This window comes from Phaseolus vulgaris, chromosome 6 (genome assembly GCF_000499845.2).
Source record: "Phaseolus vulgaris cultivar G19833 chromosome 6, P. vulgaris v2.0, whole genome shotgun sequence".
NCBI lineage: Eukaryota > Viridiplantae > Streptophyta > Magnoliopsida > Fabales > Fabaceae > Phaseolus > Phaseolus vulgaris.
Window position 1 is genome coordinate 10,795,491 of NC_023754.2, and position 22,635 is coordinate 10,818,125.

Here is a 22,635-nt window from a genome sequence, read left to right on the forward strand (position 1 = left end):
AACTCAAATTATATGTCACATCACTCAAAAAAACATATTCACTTAAGAAATATTTCTTTATTGGTGTAAAAATTAGAAACTTACTATTTAAGTTCAATATGTTTAGTTATTTCAAGTTGAATATTGATGGTGTTGTTATTCATATGTATGATGTACTTATTTGAAAATAAAATTGTGAAATTACAATGTGATTAATGAATATTTTATTTAATGAATAATGTTGTAAGTAATGGCCATAATAATATCCCTGTATGTGTGTAGATAGGTAGATAGAAAGTGAACTATTAAATTCTAATATAAGTTCAAGGTGAAGAATAATTGATATATAATGAGATGTGTAAGATATTATTCTATTATATGATTATATGAGGTATTTAGATGAGATATATATCCATGAAAGTAGATTGTCAAGCAAAACAAAACACTAACAAATGTTACTATTTGAGTTTAAATTTAATATTAATATATTGGAAGTAGTCAATCATTATATATCTAATGTGAATAAAATGTGTAACTCATGGTAGGTTTGGTATGTAATTACACATATATTAATGTTAATTATATATTTAATTAAATAATCATTTCACACTTTGACTTTTGTTGATGTTTGTAATCCTAGTTGTGTTTTAATATAAAAGTATATGATTCTATAAGTGCAAATATACTAAATATCCAATTAAATATGTTACATGATACATGTTAAACTGTTAATCAGTTTTATAAAATAGTCTAACATCTTCGTCTGGTGCTCCAGCCTCTGTCCGGTGCTTCAGTCTCTGCCTGACACTTCTATTTAGCGCGCGGGCGCGCGCACACACACACACACACACTTGAACATAACACTGTATGTGATTTTCAATAATATCAAATCTTTCTTTTCTCTCTTCTATAATACCTTACATGGTATCTAGAGCTTCTTTTTCCTAGAAACTTGTCTACCTCTTCCACTCCCACTTTAGCCTCTACTGCTACCTCTACCACTGATTAGTCTCTTCCGCTTCTCTATGAACTTTCAACATACCCATTAGTCTGGCAATAACAAGTTGATGCCATGACTCAAGGTTAAAATCTTTATCACTTCTTGGATGGTTCTTGCGTTCCTCCTCATTTTATTTCTACGTCAGATGCAACCTCCACCACTGCAAATACAATGTTCAAAGTTTACATACAACAAGATCATCTAATAACGATCTGGCTCCTAGCATTTATGTCCAATCCCATTCTCAAAAAAATGGTGGGTCTTTGCACGACTTCACAAATTTGGAGCAAACTCACTACATACTACGCCAATCTTTCTCGATCCAAGGTAAAATAACTCAAAATTCAATTAAAAACAAGGAAACACGATTGTACAATCACAACATATCTTCTTGAAAGCAAGAAGATCGTTGATACTCTTACGACCATAGGAGCACCCCTCACCAATGGTGATCACATTAAAGAAATTCTTGACGGCCTCCCAGAAGATTATGACATTTTTGTCTACTCCATTACCTCTCGCACTAACCGATATATCGTAGAAGAACTGGAAACATTCTTGCTCGCTCAAGAAAAGTGTGTTGAGCGACATCACTCCATTGCAGTCTCATTCCTCAAGCCCATCTTACAACTGAATCATACCCCACTACTAATACACCACGATATGACTCGTACAATTTTAACCAACAATCATTTCGTGGAAATTGTCCTCCTTTGTCCAATAGAGGCAAACACTCTTTTAATTGTAAATGAAGTTTTCAGAAAAGAACATCCAATGCTTCATCTTTCCCTCGTTCTTTTGGAAATTCTACACCATCTTTCAATATTCAATGCTAGATATGTGGAAAATTGGGTCACTCAGTTGCTGATTGTTGGCAAAGGTATGAACCCAACACATATACTAATTTTCAAGCTAACACTTCAAAATATTTTGCCTCTGCGAGTGATACTGGAGAACCATGTATTCTTGGAGCACCTTCTACTACCTCAGATCGTCTTTAGTATCCTGATAGCAGTGTGACTTTGGTTTAGATCTTGTCAAGACAAGTATGGTGCATGTATACAAATTTGTCATGTTAGAACTGTTTTTTGTACATCTTCACACATAGACACTTTGGTTCTCAATAATCTTCTTCATGTTCCAAATATTACAAACAACTTAATAAATGTCTCTCATTTTGTCAAGGATAACAACATATTTTTGAATTCTATCGTAATTATTGTGTTTTTAAACAAGAGGTTTTAAAGTAGATTCTTCCACACAAAATTCTTAAGGATGTTCTTTATGTTTTTCCTTCTTTTGAATCAAACATTGTCCCTGCTACTTTCCATACTTCTTTTACTTTTACTATTCTTGTATCTCAATTGTGGCACTCATGCCTCGGACGTGCTTCTTTTGCTAACTGAATATATTTGTGATACTTGTACTGCCAATTATTTAGATTCTAAAGTTGGTACCTAAAATCTTAGTAGCTAATTAGATATCAATTTAGAAATTGTTTATCAATAATAGAAACTACTTTAGATACCAATGATTTTTTTTAGTCTTTAAAATAGTATCTAATTTAATTAATATAGTAACTAATTATATTTTATTTCTAAAATTAATTTCTTATTTAATGATTTTCTTGTAATGCTATTGATTTCATCTAACACTTTTTTTTAGTGGCCTCTCACTATATATATCCTCTTTGTGTCTTTGTTTTATGTAACTTGAACAAAATATTGTATGTGATTTTCATTAATATCAAATTTTTCTTTTCTTTTCTTTTTCTTCTATCTCTCTCTTCTCTAATACCTTACAGTCTAATTTATATGTTTTAATAAGTTTAAAATTACAAATTTTAGGATGTCAAAAAATTATAATTTTTTATTACTAACATAAAAATAGAAAAAGATTTAGCCATATGGAAGATATAAATATTAAACACGTTCTGCCCTTGATGGACCAAAGTCCATTATTTTCATAAGAAAACATGGTAGGTGGCAACTACCCACGTACGGTGTCGGCCCAAAACTTTTTGTGGTTGAGTTTATCGAGAACGTGTATAGTTTTAGAAAAGACAATGTTTTGTTATTATATTATTATTATATTATGATTATACTTGACTTTTATTCATTCTGATATTTTTCGTACAAATTTATAAAAAATATGCATGAAATTATACTTTTTTAAAAGTAAAAACGTTTATTTTGTTAGGTATTACTTGTTATACTATATTAGTTTATTGAATATTTTATTCATAAGTGTTCTTACGGGTTTAGAAACAATCAACACTTCTTTTTTTTCTTTTCCTTTTCAGGTTTTTTTTATTGACTTGGATTTACGATTAGAAGTCCCTAGATTTAGTTTTGGGCTGATTCTTGAGTGTGATATGAGTTTTATCTGGTCGATCTTTGTTGGTTTCTGACTTCAGGTTAACTCTCGTGTGGATGTGTACATGCAAGGTCTTCTGATAATAAAATCAGAATCAATTTATATGATTATTAGATAAAAATCACTCTATTTAGCTTATTTATAATATTTGCTTGTTAGATTTTTAACTTAATTAAACTTTTACTTTTTACAGCTTGCAATTATTAAATATCCTATGTATATTTTGAATCCATCATTGAACTTGTGTTTTGTTACTTTATTATTTATTTATTTTAATTTAATTCTTTTTATCATAATATCGTCTTTTTAACTAGATAGGACAATAAAAAATGTAATATTCTGATTTAGTCTTTTCCATATAAGTGTCTTATATAATATGTTTATTTTTTTCCAAAAAAAAATATTACGAAAGCCAAATATTAAATTTGTAATATTTAAAAAGGGAAAAAATGCAAAATAACTTTTGGCAAAATTATTTTAACAAACGACTTGTTTAAAACTAAAGAAGATTGGACTCATTAAATGAAAGAAAATACGAATTATTTTAAGAATGAAAACATAATTAGGCATAATAAATTATATTAAACAGAATATCTTTTATTTCCTACATGTTTCCTTTTTAAGTAGAAATGCTTTTTTTTACTCAATCAGTTCTTAAATCAATATATTAATGAGTGGGAATTATATTAACTAATGAAATTTAACTCTCTTATATTTTTTTTTTCAATAGAGTGAGTTACATCTGATGTCGTCATCAATTTAGGTAATATGGAAAAAAAAAAAATCCTAGTTAACATTAAACCATTAAACATAATTTGATTATAATATATTTACTTTTTGGTCGTTTAATTTCCACCTAAAACAATATTCTATTAAAATTTCACTTAATGCAAGAAATTACATAAAATGAATGTACACATGAATACAAAAACTTTATAGATAGTAGTCCCTTTCTCATTCATTAATGTTCCAATTTTTCTCATTAATTCATAGATAAACTCACTAGGATGTGTCTCATCATTGATCCCTACTTGCTATCATAGCTCCATGCTTTAATTTATTCAAGCACATTTGTTTATTTCCATGCACTATTATTTTACATCACTATTCCCTCTTGGACCCCACTCTTTACACACCCTTATTATCAACCTTCTATAGAATCAAAAATCACTTTCAACAAATCTCTTCATCATTTTATCTTATATTTCTTCCCTTTTTTCAAGAAATAAAATTATTTTTATTTATTTTTTCATTTATAAGTTTAAACTAATATTAATTAAGCTTATTCATGTATCTAATATATGATTTATTTTTATTTTAAGTATATATATTTTTTAAAATTAAGTACGTACTTGACTAATTAAAAAAATTAATTTAAGTTTTTTTTATTATTTTGTTACTTGTTAGAAAGGCTATATGTAATTACAAGATATTACACCATATAATAGAACTTTTATTGTTATTATAATAAAATAAAAATGACACTAGTAAAATTAATGTATCACAACTCCTATAGACTATAGACGATAGTAAATAGATGAGTCGTCTAATTAAATACAGTGAAAATTTTAAAATTATGTGAATATATAGATGATGGTTAATACAGAAATTGTCGTCTGTATAAAAAATCAAGCATAAACAACAATTTAAGAATAATCGTTCCCTAAAAATTTGTAATAGATGACAATTTCAATGGCAAATATAGTCTAAGTTTTAAATTTTGAAATAGACGATAGTTTTGACCTAAGAATTGTCGTTTATATGTCTGTTTGGAAGTCCAAACCCCTGTGCGCTTCACTTGTGCGTTTATCTCTTTCGAGCTCTCTCTTCTTCTTTATAATCACCTTCTCCCTTGCTTCCTCCATTGCTTCCTACGACTCACTTATTCCTCACAGTGTTGCATCCATTGCTTCTTTCTAACTCCATTTCCCAACCTATAATAGTTGTAGCGATACGATTATGAAATGTTCAATACTTGTAGCGTCGCATAAGGTGTTGGTTGTATCTTGGCCACATCTCTACTCCTCCCGTGTCACCACCAGATTAGTTTATTTTTATTTATTTTATTTTATTTTTTCAGTAATTATTTTTCATGAATTAAATATTTGTTAACTTACAAGTATAATTTAATAATACTTTAGTTGGAATTGTTAAGTTAAAATTATTAAATAGTTAGAGTATTAGCTATAATTGTAAAGTTAGAATTGATTAATTTATATTGGATTGAATGTATTTTAAGAATTGTATAGTTTGTGTTTGTATTGGGTTTGGCGTGTTCGACCCCTGACAAATATTTTTAGATTTTGGAAGTTCCTATTTTAAGTGTTGTGCTATCGAAATTTTGTGGAAATATCCTTAGTTTCTTATTTGAGGTTTAATAAATTTATTTGTGTAGTACTTCTCCAATTGTAAAAGTTTTCGTACGTCAGACTAAAGCTTAAATAAAAAGCAGTGGATATTGTACTAACAATAATTGTACTGAATCTTGAATTGTCCAGTTGGATAATTTGTGAAGAACATTCATTTTTTATTAGATCAATAATACATAACGGTTAATCTACATTTCATATATTTTACTTAATTTTGGTTCATTACTTTTTATTTTGATCTTCAGGTGCATATTTGATTGTGGAGATTTGGTGTCACACTTTCATTTTGTGCCACTTGAAGACCAATGTGAAATGTTGTTAAAATTTTGTGAAATATAATGGATGACAATTAAAGATTATGTATTATTGTACTATAATAAAGTTGAATCTTTTCGAATGGGATAAGGTCACACCATTGAAAAAAAATGTGATATTTTACATGCATTTATTCACCACATAATGTTAATGATGATTATAGTATGGATCAAATTTGGATTAATTCACCATGCATAAGTGAAGAATACGAGAGAGGAGTATAAGAATTTATACAATTTGTTCAACATAATGTCAAAAGTAGTGCTAATGGAGTAAAGTTTAGGTGTTCTTGCATTAATTGTTTAAATGTGAGAAAATTGGATGCTACCAAAATTAGAGAACACCTTCTGGTGTGATCAGTTTCTACGAAATTATACAACTTGGACATGACACAGTGAATTATTACCTTTAACAAGTATGTGTGAATCTCAATAATACGTTGATTCTACCATAGATGATGGAGCGAAGGAAGACCGATTGGGGAATTCTTGATATTGGAGCTGAGTCTTCTGCACAAGAGCAAGGATGTGAAATTATGTTTAGTGATGCGAAGACTCCCTTGTATCTTGGATCAACTAATTTTACATGATTGTTGGTAATGTTAAAATTGATGAATTTGAAGGCAATTAATGGATGGATTGATAAAAGCTTCACATAATTGTTTGTTTTGTTGAAGGAAATGCTTCTAGAGGGAAATACTCTACTTAATTGTAATTATGAGACCAATAAGATTTTTGTTCGATAAGCAGGAAGTATAAAAAAATACATGCATGTCCAAATGATTGCATATTATATATGAATCATTTTGAATTGATGAAAAAATGTATAAGGTGTGGGATATCATGTTATAAGGTGAAAGACAAAGATTAAGATAGTATTTAAGCGATGATAAAGGATGGATCCCCTATGAAGGTTGTGTGATATCTTCCGACCATTTCAATGATTAAGCGTTTGTTTGCAAATCTAAATGATTTTTAAAACCTTATATTACATGCAAATGAGAGGAAATGTGATGGCATGTATTAGATCTAACTAATTATATGCAATGGAAAAAAAATTGATAATGACTTTCCCAAATTTGGGAAAGTCCATAAATGTACGACTTGATTTAGCTACAGATGGAATGAACTTGTTTGGTAATATGAGTATGAACCATAATTTGTGGCAAGTTTTACTAGTTATTTATAACTTACCTCTTGGATTGTGCATGAAGTGAAAATACATGAAGTTGTATATGATGATATCAGAAACAAGACAGTTAGGAAATGACATGGATGTTTATTTAAGACCACTAATTGAAGATTTGAAGTTCATGTGGGATGTGGGTGTTGAAGTGTTTAATGAGTTTGCTCAGGAAACATTCAAAATGCATGCCATGTTATTTTGCACCATCAATGACTTTCTTGCATATATGGGAACTTGTTAGGATATAATTTTAAGGGTCATAAAACATGTCCTATCTATAAAGAAGAAACTACATATCATCAATTGAAACAGGAAAGGAATACGGTATATCTTCATCACTAAAGATTTCTAGGAAGTCAACATCCTTAGCGGAGGTTGAAAAAAGCCTTTAAAGGACATCAAGAAAGTGGCAGTCCACCAACTCCATTGACTGGTATTGATATTTATGAAAAGGTAAATAACATACACCAATATTTAGAAAGTCTAAAAAGAAGTCATATGTGGCAAACATATGGAAGAAGAAATCAATATTCTTTTATCTTCTGTATTGATCAAAATTAGAAGTTAGACTTTGTATAGATGTAATGCATGTGGAGAAGAATGTTTGTGATAACTTAATTGGTACACTTTTTAACATTAATGAAAAGACTAAGGATGGTATAAATGCTTATTTGGATTTAATTGATATGAACATACGAGAGGAGTTGACACCAATACAAGTAGGTAAGCGAACATATTTTCCCCAACATGTTAGACTATGTTCAAAGAAGAAAAAATAAGTTTCTACCAATGCCTAAAGAGTGTGAAGGTGCCATAAGGACATTCGTCAAATGTTAAAAGTCTAGTTTCAATGCAGGATTTGAAGCTACTTGGACTGAAGTCTCATGATTGTCACATTTTGATGCAACAATTGTTGTTGATTTCTATTTGTGAGAACCTACAAAAAAAAATTTAGACATACTATAACTCAATTATGATCATTCTTCTTTTCTATTTGTTGTAGAGTTATTGACACTATAAAAGTATATGAACTTCAAGATGAGATTGTTGTTATCTTGTGTCAATTGGAAATGTTTTTCCCTCCTTCATTTTTTGACATCATGATGTATTTAGTTGTTCATCAAGTAAGAGAAATTAGATTGTGCGTACCGTTTACTTAAGATGGATGTATCCTATTGAGCAGTATATGAAAATTAGACAGGGTATGTCAAGAATCATTATTGTCCATAAGCTTCAATGAATGAAAGGTATATAACATAAAAGAGTATTAAGTTTTGGTTATAGTACATGTCAAAAGCAAATTCAATAAGTATTCCAACCAACTCATGACATAAAAAACATTCTATAAGTAAGTGCTTACAAGGTGTATGTATGGTAACCAAATCTCATTCAAAAGTGTTGCAAGCACATTTGTATATATTGAATAACACATATGAGATTATACCCTACTTATGTGCTTATAAAGTCATTTTGAAGATAAAAAACCTAAGACAACAAGAGAAATGGGTGTTGATGGAACGACTTTCATGCCTTGGTTTAAAGACAAGGTTTTGAAAGATTCAACAACATCCGAAACATTGATTTGGTTAGCAAATGGATTGAAGTTTGATGTCCTTTGTTGTACAACTTATGAGATCAAGAATTGTGAATTTTATACAAGGTCTTTGGACGAAAAAAGTACAGTTCAAAATAGTGGAGTCACTTTTGAAATCGAGTTGATACAATTCTCCACTTCAAAATATGAAAATCCTATAGTTAGAACAATGTCGTACTATGGTGTAATAGAAGAAACATGGAAGGTTGGTTGTACTAAGTTATTTTTCCAATTTTTAAGTGTAAGTGAGTTGACAATAAGAGAGTGGTGTGAAAATTGATGAATCGGGAATGAAATTTGTGGACTTTCAAAAGATAGGTTATCGGGATGAGCCATTTATCATGGCACATCAAGCATATCAGGTTTTCTATGTCAAAGATCTGACATCAAAATATTAGTATGTTGTTTTATACGGGGAAAAAAGTAGAGGTTACTGATGATGAATTCAATAATGTTAATACTGGTAACTCCCATTCATTTACATCAATCATGATGAATAAAGTTGATGATAACCGAATTAATGATGTACATGCAACTCATAAAGACCACAATAAGGGATTATAGATATGTATGAATTTTTTATTTTTCATACATTTTTTATGTTTCTTTGTGTGAAATTGTGTAATTATGTTTCTAATGTTTGTTTTTTAATAGAGATATGGTTAACGATTTGTTTACTTCTAATGTCACCTCTATCAAAGGATCTACTAGACTGAGGTAGAGGACAACACTCACTATAGATGTCAACACTGGTGTGATATCTCCTAATGCAGACATGTTCAACGGTTATCTGGAAGTCTTAACACGTGAGAAGATTTCCATTTTAGTACCTTCACGAGAACATGTTCCTGAGATTGAATGGAACATGATCTGGCAGGATGTTCTAGTAATTTATACAATGTTATTACGATCATATATTTGTTTTTTTTACATTAAATCATAATTATAACTTCATGGTATTTATTGTCTTGCAGATGCAGTTTGATATCTCTAATGTACAGGGACTAAAATCAAAGATTCTTTCTTCAACTACCATTAAATTTCTTCAGTTTAAGTTAAAGTTGACGATGACATACATTTTTTGGACCTAAAAAAGGTCAAAATTCTTGTTCAAGATATGCCGCCATTGATAAAAAAAAACATGACATTTCTTTGTTTAAAGCCGTGAAGATGATAAATGGACAGTTAGTATAATTAGTTATTCATTCAAATTAAAGGTCATAAATAAATTCATTATTACCTTATTCATTTTTTTGTTGTCTATTTTTATAGATGTAAGGAAAAAGGAAAAGGTTATTCAAGCACACAATGTTACCTTGCTCTTATTATCTCGTGGGGGTTATTGTAAGCTTGAGGAAGCCATGATGAGGGAAAAGAAGAAAGCACAACTTCATGTTACTGATAATGATATAGGGGTTACTCCTCCATCACCACCTTCCCGTCACCAGAAGTGGAAGCAAGGCCATATGAAAAAAATGGGTGAATATAGTTATGAGAAATCACAGATAGTCTAAATTTTTTTTAAGATAATTTCTTGTCATTATATTTTTAGATATTATTGGAACATAATATCAAATACTTATATATTTTATGGGTCTTGCAGGATTCACTAGTTAAGCAAAGCTCCCAAGGTGCCTTTGTTGGTCATGGTTGTTAAGATATACTTGCTGTTGCAATTGGATGACCTAAACACTCTGATCGTGTGCGTGTTGTAGGATCAGGGGTTGGAATCCGTCATTTCTTTGTGACTTCGTCACAATAGTACTCTTTTGATGCACCCATCCAAGAATCCATCTTGAAATTGAGACAATAGGTCACACAAGAGGTCACTTTGAAGCTGAGGTAGGAATTTGAACAACACCTAGAGAGCATAGGTTTGTCCTAGCAAAATATTGATTTTGTACAGCAAACCTTCGTGGCTCCCACAGATAGAGTTAACACAAAGTGAAGTTGTGCAACTATTGATAATCCATTAGGGGATAATATTGACTCAATAAGCCAATGTGAGTTATTTGTGGAAGACGAATTCCCTCCTCGGTTGGTCGCTTAGAAAAGTCTTGGAAGAGGCCACTATTTTACATAATGCGACTTTCCCCTTTGATGTGGTGAAGTTCATGGTCAAGAAGGTTTACATTGTTGATGTTGCAATTCATGTGCCAATAGATGAGGTTATTACTAAGGAAAAAGCATTTCAGATATTTGTAAACTAGCCTAGAGACCTCGTTAGACCTATTCCAGAACCACAAGTAAGAAAATAAGATCTAATTATTATTATTTTTTATTTATGTATGACTACATTTGTATGTTTAATTTAATGAAAATAATATTTATTTTTCAACAACAGTGTCAGAAACCATGTCCTCAAAGAAAAAAAAAACAAGTTTCTATTGGCGACCCAATAGTCACATTATTACAGGTTATTGTGGCTATAGGTAGAAACACAGTAAAGGTTCAATGTGATGCTACTATTTTTCGAAGGATAAGTGACATTTCATTATATATACACATGTCAGATGTGTTAGAGGTTGAAACTAGCAACCAAGAACTTAATATATCAGTTATTCAGTTGTGGATGATGTAAGTCTCTTAAACACCATTTCATCTTAGTTTATATAATTAAAACATTCATTTGGCTTTAAGTAATTATACTTATAGGTATATCTCTAGAGTATGTATTAATGAGGGGAAGCATGATGTATATGGATTCATGGATTCCTAATTAATTATTTTGTTAGGAAATAAGAAAGCTAAAACCCAAACATACATCATCAACTTCTTGGTTATAGGAGAGAAACATATATATTTTTCACCTATTATTCATGAGCAAGTACAATTTTTAATTTTTCAATTTTTAGTATTCCAAGACTTTTAGGTGTCACTGATAGTTACTTGTGATATCCCTAACTGATCACATTGCTACGTGGTTTTGCTCATTGCATAAGAATTTGTTGAATCAAGTGTGATCAAAGTTTTTGAAGAATCCAAATCCTAGCGTTTGATGGAAGGCTGAAGTTGCTTGGAGTTGCTGATGTGTTTTAGAGTAGGATCTGGGGTACTTTATCTTTGTAATCCACTCTTTGTTTGAATCTAAAGCTTAAGTGTTTTCAAATATTTTAAGTTTAAAGTGTTTTTCAAACTAAGTGAAAAACAACCTGTTGTTTTGTCGAAACAATCAATTGTTTTATACTTAGGTGTTTTTGAAAAAGTTTGAAAACTGTTTTGGATGGTTGACTTGCTGTCAAACCAAAACAACCGATTGATTCGTTATTTCAACCGATTGTTTGTTTGAAATCCTAACAGAAACAGTTTTGTTAGTTAAGTGAGCTTTAAATGGTTTTATAATTGATTACGCTCCTGCTTTAAATGCTTTGACCAAGATTTGAAAGCTATAAATAGTTTGTTAATATTTTATAACAAACAACAAGAAAGAAAAACATATTTGAGTTTTTCAAAGAGCTTTTCAAAGATTTGAGTTTTCACTTTGAGCTTGGGTTATTCAAGAGAGAAGTGGAATATGATTACTCTGTATTGATTTCAGTTGATTCTGTAACAGTGTAATTCATTCTGAAAATTGTGTACATTCTGGTGTTGTAAAGCCAAGAAGGGTTGTGTGCTCTTGAGGTTGTCAAGATCAACATTCTTGGTGTGTGTGTGTGCTGAGCCAAAGGAAGTGTGTTTCTTGAGGGGATCAAGGTCACTTCTTTGGTGGTGTGTGTATGTAATCTGGTTTTGATTACCTAGTGGATTCCCTAGTGGTTTTTGGGAAACTGGATGTAGCTCTTGGTTTAAGAGTGAACCAGTATAAACTGTTTGTGCATCTCTCTCTTCCTTAAACTCTTTAAATTTAGTTGTTGTAATTTTTACTGGTATAAACAACCGATTGTTTCTACGAAACAACTGATTGTTTTTTTTGTTGCTTTACTGTTCTGAGCTTTGTTTCTTGGCTAACTGAATTCCTAATATGGTTTCTTGCAAAGAAATTCATTCTAGCTTAAAAAGTTTGCGAAAACCCCTTTTAAACAATTCACCCCCCCTCTAGTTTAAAATCATACATTCTAACAAAATTCACCCGCGTATCTGAAGGAAATATTGGATTGGTAATTACATTATCAGCTTGCATATGTAAATTACTTAAGTGTCCCTTAAGTTGTTTTTTTATAATTAGCTCATGCACTAGATATAATGTTTTGAGAGGTCGGTCAAGCACAAGATCCCAAAAGCTGACATGGTTTCACCTTAAGATTATTTTTAATTTTCATTAAATAACTTTCTATCTTTTTTTTGTAATATAAATATCTTAATTAAGTTGGAAATAAATATTGAATTGTAGGGAAATAGACAAATGAAAGGGTATGAGGTGACTATTATATAATGCAATGGATGACATTCATTGTACGAGTCAGTATTAAAAGAGGTTGAGACCAGGTCAAAATGTTTCACTAGTTCTTTATATCCAAACTATGTCTACTTTATGATATAGTTTTAATTTATTCTATGTTGCAATATTTTATGGATAGTCAACCACTCGATTTTGAATCACTTGATTATGTGAGGACATCTTGGATGACATACTTTTTCAACTTTTACAACACTGTAGGATAGATGATTTTATATTTAATTTATATGCTTTTAGTTTTAGGAAATTTTGACTTTACATGTTAGTTTAATGTTATTGTTGTTATATTTATTCTTCTTCTGTTTTTTAAAATTGGTTTTAGTTAATGCACTTTTAGTTTTAGGAAATTTTGATATTACATTAATTTACAATTTGATTTGATGTGTTAGTTGTTATTTTGTATACTTTAAACATTTTTATATATTATTGTTCAATTTGACTGAGATTTATTGTATACAAGTTAATAAAAAGAGTAAATTTTAACAAATAAATTGAACTAAAAATAAATCACAACATAGTTCAAACCAAAATTGTCGTCTATGTTTCATAAAGACAACAACTAAAGCCACACACATCATCTAGTACTAATAGACGGCGGTCCTAATCCTAACCATCATCTATCTTTATGAATATATTTTGTCTTTTTTTTATCTAATTGACAATAAAAATGATGGTTTGCCGAAAACATCGTCTATGTTCATGGATATAGACAATAGTTTATGTTGTGAACTGTTGTCTATATAGATATAAACGATGGCTAAAGTCGTTGTCTAAATGTAATATTTTTTCCAACAATTTGATAGGCGACGGTTTAGCTATCGTGGTAAGTCTTATAAAGTCGTCTTCTATATGCCTTTCTACACTAGTGTGAAATATGTTAAAAAATCATGACAATAGAGATAAAATATATATTTTTAGAAATTGAAGGTTTTGTGTAAATCCTCTCTCTAAAACTAACATATAAAGGTCCTATCTCTATCCGTCTCTCCTCTCTCTAACTTTTTCTCTCTATTTCTCATTTATTTCAGAATTTGATTGCACCTCACTATTTCTAATGAGTACATGACCAATATTATCCAATAAAAAATTTAAATAGAGTACCTTCCTATTTAATCTAAAGATCCTTTATTCCTATATTTTGAAGCTTATCCTGACTTAAAAGAAAAAAAATTGGAAGAATGCTTGGAAGGCAAGTAGTTCAGGTAAGGGAAACTTTATCTTTCAATAGTACCCTAGGCTAGATATCTAGATGTGGAGGGAAAGTGGCCACAAGTTTCAATTTCTCTTGTAGGAATGTTATTTGATTAAATTTTTTGATTATATGTTGTGTGAACATGTAGAAATATTAGATTTGGATACTTTGGTAGTTAAATGTGTTTTTTTATGTTGAAAAGGTTCTTGAATGTTATGTGATTGAATGATATGAATTGTATATGAATGATGAAAATTGTATGAAATTGATGTCATACATTTGGGATAATGTATAAGTTGTTGTTTGATGGTACATTGAGTATGAAAATACTTAACGAGTCTTCCAGAAGACGATGGATGCATGTCATATGATTGAAATAAAATCAAAGTACCGGGGATTGATATGAAATAAATGTATTGTGCTTACAAATGGATGAATCCATGTGTAGTCAATATAATTGAAATGAAATTAAAGTACTCTGGATTGAAATGAAATAAAATGATTGTGATTGACAATAGATACATGTATGATCTATATGAATGATGTAATTGATATTGAAATTCTATGACATTTAAAAGAATTTTTATGAATAACTAATCTGATTGGTTCTTTTTGCATGTATTGAATATGTTAAAGAAATTATTTTCATTAGTTTGTTCGTACTTTTCTACGTTGTGTTGTGAATTGTGATAAATATACTAAATCCGATAGAAGTGCATGAACTTTTGGAAGGTCTTAAATGATTTTATTTTGGACTTTAATTTTATAAAGATTTATATTATATAAATTTTAACCTGCTTATTAAGAATATTCTCAAAAAAAATTCTAAAAGACTTTATAAAATTGTATTGTAATAGAGAGTAGTGTTTAGAATGTTACAGTTTGATTTGAAAAAAAATTATCAAACATTTAAAATAAAAATAATTTAGAACATGAAATTTGTTTAAGTATATTATTTATCATAACCTAGCTCGTTGAGATAGTTGTTAAATATTATGTGTTCATAAAGTATACTCACTAACGAGAATTTTGTTTTCAAACTTTAGTGTGGTTATCCGATATTATTAAAGTCAACTAAATTAATTTTAATATAATATAAAATACTTATAATTTTTTAATAATATATAATGTGTAAAATAATTATAAATTTTAATATTATAAAAAGTTTATACGCTAATTAAATGACACTAACATATAAAAACTATTTAAAAAATTATTAAAATTCACTTGATTGATTATAGTAATATTAAATATATTTTATTTTCTGAGTTAGGTCGGTTTGGTATACTCTATGGTATTATTATTTAATGTTATTAATAAATATTTTTAAATGTTATTGTAAGTGGTGTTATTGTATTATTATTTTAATTCTTGTAAAAACAATGTGTATGATAGTGTCGGTTAAGTGAATGATGTAATATATTATATTTTTAATATTTATTTAAATTATTATTGGTTAAATTAGTGATAATTTATATTTGTGCATATTCATAATAATAAATAGAAATCGTAAGTTACTTTTTAATCTAAAAAATAAAATTTAAAGATGACAAATCTTCTTAATTATAATTTTTTTTTCTTTATCACCTTCTATATAGATATATTCATATTCATCTTCTTTATCCACACTTATTTCCTTCACTTACATTTATTTCATCTTCTTTAAAGCTCATCTCTTTTATTTACCCTCATATTCTTTATCCACATACATTTTCTTCATCCAAAATCTTCTCATTTATCCACCACATTCATATCTTCCATTCACAATCATCTCTTTCATCCACATTTATCTCCTTCGTTTATTGTAAAAAAAAAGTTATTTTTTATTTTATTAAATATGAAGACATTGTACAATTTTTTTTTCTAAAATTACTATAATTAATATCAGTTAAACTGATTGTTAAGAAGCGGATTTTTAAGTCTAATTGAACCCCATAAAACCGGCTCTTGAGGTGAGGTTTGCATCCCACTTATATACAATCAAATGTCTTAATCTCTAGTTGATATGGGATCTCCAACACTGATACAAGTAAAATTATTATTAAAAATATATATTTTATTTAATATTAACTTAATCAATTTGTTAATAAATAATTAAATTCTATAATTTTTAAATCAGTCAAACCAACACTATATTTTTATAATTAATTAATATTTAATATATAATGTTTATCTTCACGTGGATTTAACTTAGTAACATCACTCTCGTGAACACAAAAATCAAAATGTTCAATCATAGAAAATTAAATTATATTATGGAGACTAATCACAATTAACATCACATAACAACCATTTTGTTAATTTTAGGCCAACGGTGGGTCTAGAGTTTGTTGTAGTGTAAGAATGATACTTGCAATAAAAGCAACATACGAAACAAGAAACCCACGTTCAATATTCTTGGTCAAAAGGTACTCATACTACTAAAATATTTTTTTGTTACCTAACTTCTTCATCAAAATTATCCTTTGTTTAACATCTAGAGACCCATCATTGCACATGGTGATTGATTTACATGTGGCTATTGATGTTATTTTATGAACTTAATTTATATATTTTGCATAAACTACATTAAAAATATATCGTGATGCTTTTTAAATGACTTAATAAATAAATAAAAAGTGGATAGAAATTATGCTTAATTGTCCATTCATAGTATATCCTTCTTTTCTTCTTCTTCCTCTTTATATATATATTTTTTCAAAAAAATTGTCCATTCCTAATTGTATAGCTTCTTCTTATTCAACATTCGATCTTATATAGGGATATTCTTGCTCTATTATTACGAATACAGGATTGTATATTATGAAAGTGGAAGGAGGTAAAAGGATATTGGGGTAATGTTGCTTTATTTATATATATATATATATATATATATATATATATATATATATATTCTAATGTATTTATGAATTTTGACATAAATATGAAATAATCAAGAGGGTAGTACATAGATAGGAAAATTATTCTTCCACCTTCATATTTTTCACTACACCTACATATTATAAGTGTGAAAAGTTGATTTTAACATTTTAAAAAAAAAATAACTTTAAATGAAGCACAACATTACATTTGTAAAAAAAATCAATTGCACCAATATACTCTCGTACCTTCCTTCCAATCGCAACACTTTCATTCTTCTCCAGTTGCATTATTTGAGAGAGCAGTTTCGTCATTTGAATGTATGTGAGAGGGTTGACGAGAAGATTTGTTGTATTCAACGTTTTCTCAATGAGAAGATATTTTTTTTGAGTTTTGCACTCCATTTTTGCTCCTCGTTGTTCTTTTATAAGTTTTTTATTTTTGTATTTTTGCACCTATCTAGTTTTTTGTTGTTGTTTAATGTGAATTTAAAAATGGATTTTAACATTTAAAAAAAAATAACTTTAAATGAAGCACAACATTACATTTGTAAAAAAAATCAATTGCACCAATATACTCTCGTACCTTCCTTCCAATCGCAACACTTTCATTCTTCTCCAGCTGCATTATTTGAGAGAGCAGTTTCGTCATTTGAATGTATGTGAGAGGGTTGACGAGAAGATTTGTTGTATTCAACGTTTTCTCAATGAGAAGATATTTTTTTTGAGTTTTGCACTCCATTTTTGCTCCTCGTTGTTCTTTTATAAGTTTTTTATTTTTGTATTTTTGCACCTATCTAGTTTTTTGTTGTTGTTTAATGTGAATTTAAAAATGGATTTTTTTTGTTACTATAGTTGCATTTTTATCACCTTGTAATTATATAATTTTCAATAGGAAGGAACATCGAACTTTTATTCCTACATGGATAAGAATATGTTAATGGATGATTTTGGAATGTGAGATTGAGTGAACCAATAACATCATCACACAACTTTGACTATAATGATTCTAAAGCAAATTGCATCAAATTGCATTCATATTTTATGTTGCACGTTAGAAAACGATTTTTCAAAAAATAAGCAACTTTGTTTTATTCATTTAGAATTCTTAGAAGAAAATGAAAAAAACAACTTCAAAATGAGAAAGAATGTATCATTCTCTATCATACTCAGAAAAATAATGTTAAAATTATTAAAAAAATGAAAATATATAAGAAAGCTAATAGAAAAGGTATGTAAGTGAAAGAAGAATTTCACTATAGAATATATAATCCAACTACTCTAATGTCACTGATAAGTGTCTAATTTCAGTAATATTTCATATTAAAATATAGACACTTATGAGAATTTATTGCTAATTTACATATAAAATAATCCCTAATTTATTAATTTATATCGTTTTACATTTTTATGATCTTTATTTGAATAAGAGTATTTTATTCTCAAATTTGGAGTTAAGTGCAGATTTTTAGGGACGATTGAAGATTTGGAATAAAGGAGAATAATTTGAGCTAAAAAGATAAAGTTGGAAGGTCCTAGAATGAAAAAAGATGCAAATAAAGATTAGGCTTTTTTTATGTTTTATCACTTAGCCCATTAGTGCGACACAACAAGCCACCTAACCCTAGAAAATTAGGATAAATAGGGGGCTAGAGGTTCAACCCTAGGGTGCCAGATTGAGAGGAAAACACCATAGAGTGAATTGTAACCCAATTGGGAGAATTGAAGGTGCTAGAAGTATGCGTGGCTAATTCTACCTTTTGGGGATTGAGAGTAATCTGCTCAAACTCTTATGTATTGATGTGATATTTTATATATTAATATTCAGTTCTTGATTGATTATTGGTATTGTTGTTTTACTTTTAATTTTCCGTGACAAATTGTGAATCTTAAATCTGACCGGGAGGTATTTTTAGGGTTCGGACCTAAACAACAATACTTAACATATTTGAGTGCTAGAAATAGACTTGAAATGTTAATTGCTATTAAACGTCTGAGCTTCGTTCTAAGTTGTTCTTATAATTATGCGAGGGATCGATAGTTAGGGAACATTCTTAAGGATTTTATATGCGAGGAATCAATATAAATGATTTTTATACGGGCATCAATTTCAAATAAAGAACTTAATATTGACATGCTAATCAAAATACATGAGAGTGAGAGAGAGGAAACCTAATCCCTATTTTTCCAATTGAAGCAACTAATTCTTTGTTTGTTTTCTTATTGATCAGTGCCAACACAATCACTTCTAAACTCTTTTTATTGTTATGTTGTTATATTTAGCGATTATTGTACTCAATAATTCCATGTTCCTTGTGGGATCGATATCCGTCCTTAGGGACAATTATTACTTCTGACAAACGCGGTGCACTTGCCGTAAAATGTCATCAGTCACTAACCCAGAAATGTTAATCAAGTGCGGCTATTTTACATTTACAAATGCGGCTATGGAGCCGCATTTGATCAGCACGCATTCGTAAATCAGAGAGATACAAATGTGGCTATATAGTCGCATTTGTAAATACTATTTATAAGTGCGGTTATTTCAAATAGCTGCATTTTTATATTCTTCTGAATGAGGTGAGGGGTTTAAGGGTTTAGGGTTTACAAATGCGGCTTTGGTAATAGCCGCATTCGTAAATCATGTTTTTGATTTACAAATGCGGCTTTGGTAAATAACAACACTTGTAAATAGTGTTTTTTAGTGCAATCTATATTGTCCCTAAACCATATAAATTAACCTACATATTGATCAAAATGTACCCAGCCAGACAAATACATAAATATAGAGATAAATTCATAGAATCAAAATGTACATGACAAGTAATCAAATTACATATAAAACCCACACTATTGATAAGCTATCCTAGAGTTATAAAAATTTATGAAATATGTGGACCAAGAATGTCTCACATATCATGTTATTACCTCTTTCCACCAGTTTTAACACCTAGTCTTATAATGGTAATCATCCATTGCATAATGTAATAGCCACACTCATAGCTTCCTGGTTGTTTATTACACTATAATTCAAAAAAAAGTAAAAGTTAGTATATTGATAAACAATAATAAGAGAAAGAAAAAAAATTACAAACCTTTATTCTTATCCAGTTCAAATTATTTGAACTGGATCGACCTTTTAGGATGTTATATCCACGCCATGAACTGGTTAATACAAAAAACCTCGTTAGTAGATGGTTAATTAGTAACATATACAAAGTTAAGTTTATAGTGTACTTACGTATCAATGATATCCTTAAATTTTGTGGGTATCTTCTTGTGTAGGGAAAAGAACTACACAACAGTCTTATCAACAATTGATAAGACAATTAATTGCCAATGATGCCTATGTCATCCATGAAAAGAGTTAGTAAATATTTAAAACATGAAATAGTAATAATTGATGACATATAATTAAACTTACTCATTAATATAAGGGCATAAATAAATTTGTTTTCCCTATTTTTCCAGGGTGTTAGTGATGTATGCTTGAGTCTCATATGACCTTGGTCCAACGGGATTAGTATATGCAAGATCTAAGAATCCATACACATTTCCTTCCCCTCAGTGAGACAGACTCCATGCAAAAACTTACAAGTTATTAGTTAAATCATAATCAATAATAATTTAACATAAAGTAAATTGAATAATAGGTAAAGATACTTACATCATAAAAAATTGAATTATATTTATATTGAGCTCCTGATTCCCAGATACAAATTCTAATAAATCTGTGTTGTACATCATCAGTGGCAGTTCAGTATTTATTTGAAAAAACGTATCATCCCACGGACTTGCAAAAGGTTCATTACCAATCTGACTAGCAATGAGACCTAAGGAAGCTATAGGATCGTCAATTGGAACCTCACGCTTCTTCTTTGCACTTGGTTTTTGAAAAGGTTTCTACAAGATAAAGAACATTTGTATTAAATTATATGTAATATATAAATATAAATAAAAATTAATATAATGAAATGAAATTATTACATGAGGTTGGGGCATAAATCGAATGAGGTCTCTGGGCCAGGCAACGAATGTCTGAAATGCATCGGCCACAGTGGTTACCTCATCTGAAGGTAGTGGAACACGAGCATCAGGTACTCATACTTTTTCAACTGTTACCTTCGCCACATCAAGGGAGAGAGGAACTTTATGTAAGGTGGTGGCCTCTTCATAGACTTTTCCAAGGGCCACCACCCGAGGAAGTTTGTCGCCCGCTACCAGTAGCTCACATTCCCTCGTCTGCCCAAAATCATCCCCTGATGTTGTAGGAGCCGCACAACTCCCCTTTGTGCTCTTGGGAGTGGAACTAACAAGGGGTTGAATTGGCTCAACACAAAGTTGTTGCGATAGAAACTCTTGTTGCATTCGATCATTCTCCTTTCTCATCTCTAGCTGCATCAAATCAGTCTCCTTTCTCATCTCCTCCATTAATTCTTCACGTATCTAAGTCTTCATTTGAGTTTCGCTCTCTTTGGAGGAGAAGGATGACTGTCGTTCTGAAACTCCAAAATATAGTTTAATTCCAACCCCTTGTCCAGCTGCACGAACACGACCGCAGTGCTTAGGTCGTCCAATTGCTTCAACCAGGATATCGTGACGACCTTCAACAACAAATTTACCGTCGGATTCCAAGGAATCCTGCAAGAGACAAAAATCATATCAGTTTTTAATATAATTAATGCTTTAAAATAAATGAAAATAACAAAAATAGCTTACAATTTTTTCGATGATAACCCCGGATTGCTCAGAACTTGGTGCACCCAACATTTTAATTCGGGCCCTCTTCCATTTTACATGGCGAAAAGGTGGTGATGGAGGAGAAGTGACCCCTGTTTCCACATTCTCAGACGACGTCCCCTATTTAGATTGCTCCTTTTCCACCATCAGTGCTTGCTCAAGTTTTCGATACCTCAAACGAGACATTACGTGCGGGGTAACATTCTTCAAAGCTATCTCTTGAGCTTTCTTCCGACGTTCCTGTCATAATTGAAATACACAAAGTGAAGTAAATAAGATAAACTTATTAATGTTATATAAATAAAAAAAGTTAAGTTACTTCACTTACCATCCAAGCCTCGTTTTCACGACTTTCTTTAAAAAGACGTCATGTCTCTTCATCAATATGTTTGTACTTTAAACATGGATTTTCGTCTTTAAGGTCGCCAAAAATGTATCTCGAAGTCAGTCTTGACTTAAAGGTATGAAATTTAAGTCCGATATTGGAAATAATCTTTGATCGAAGCGGTTCCACATCAGGAATTTCAAAGTTTTCCTGGAAAATAACTTCACCAAATTAAAATTAATCAATGAATATTAAAAAGCATTATATCAAAATGTAAAGCTTACCAGAACATCCTCCCAGATCATG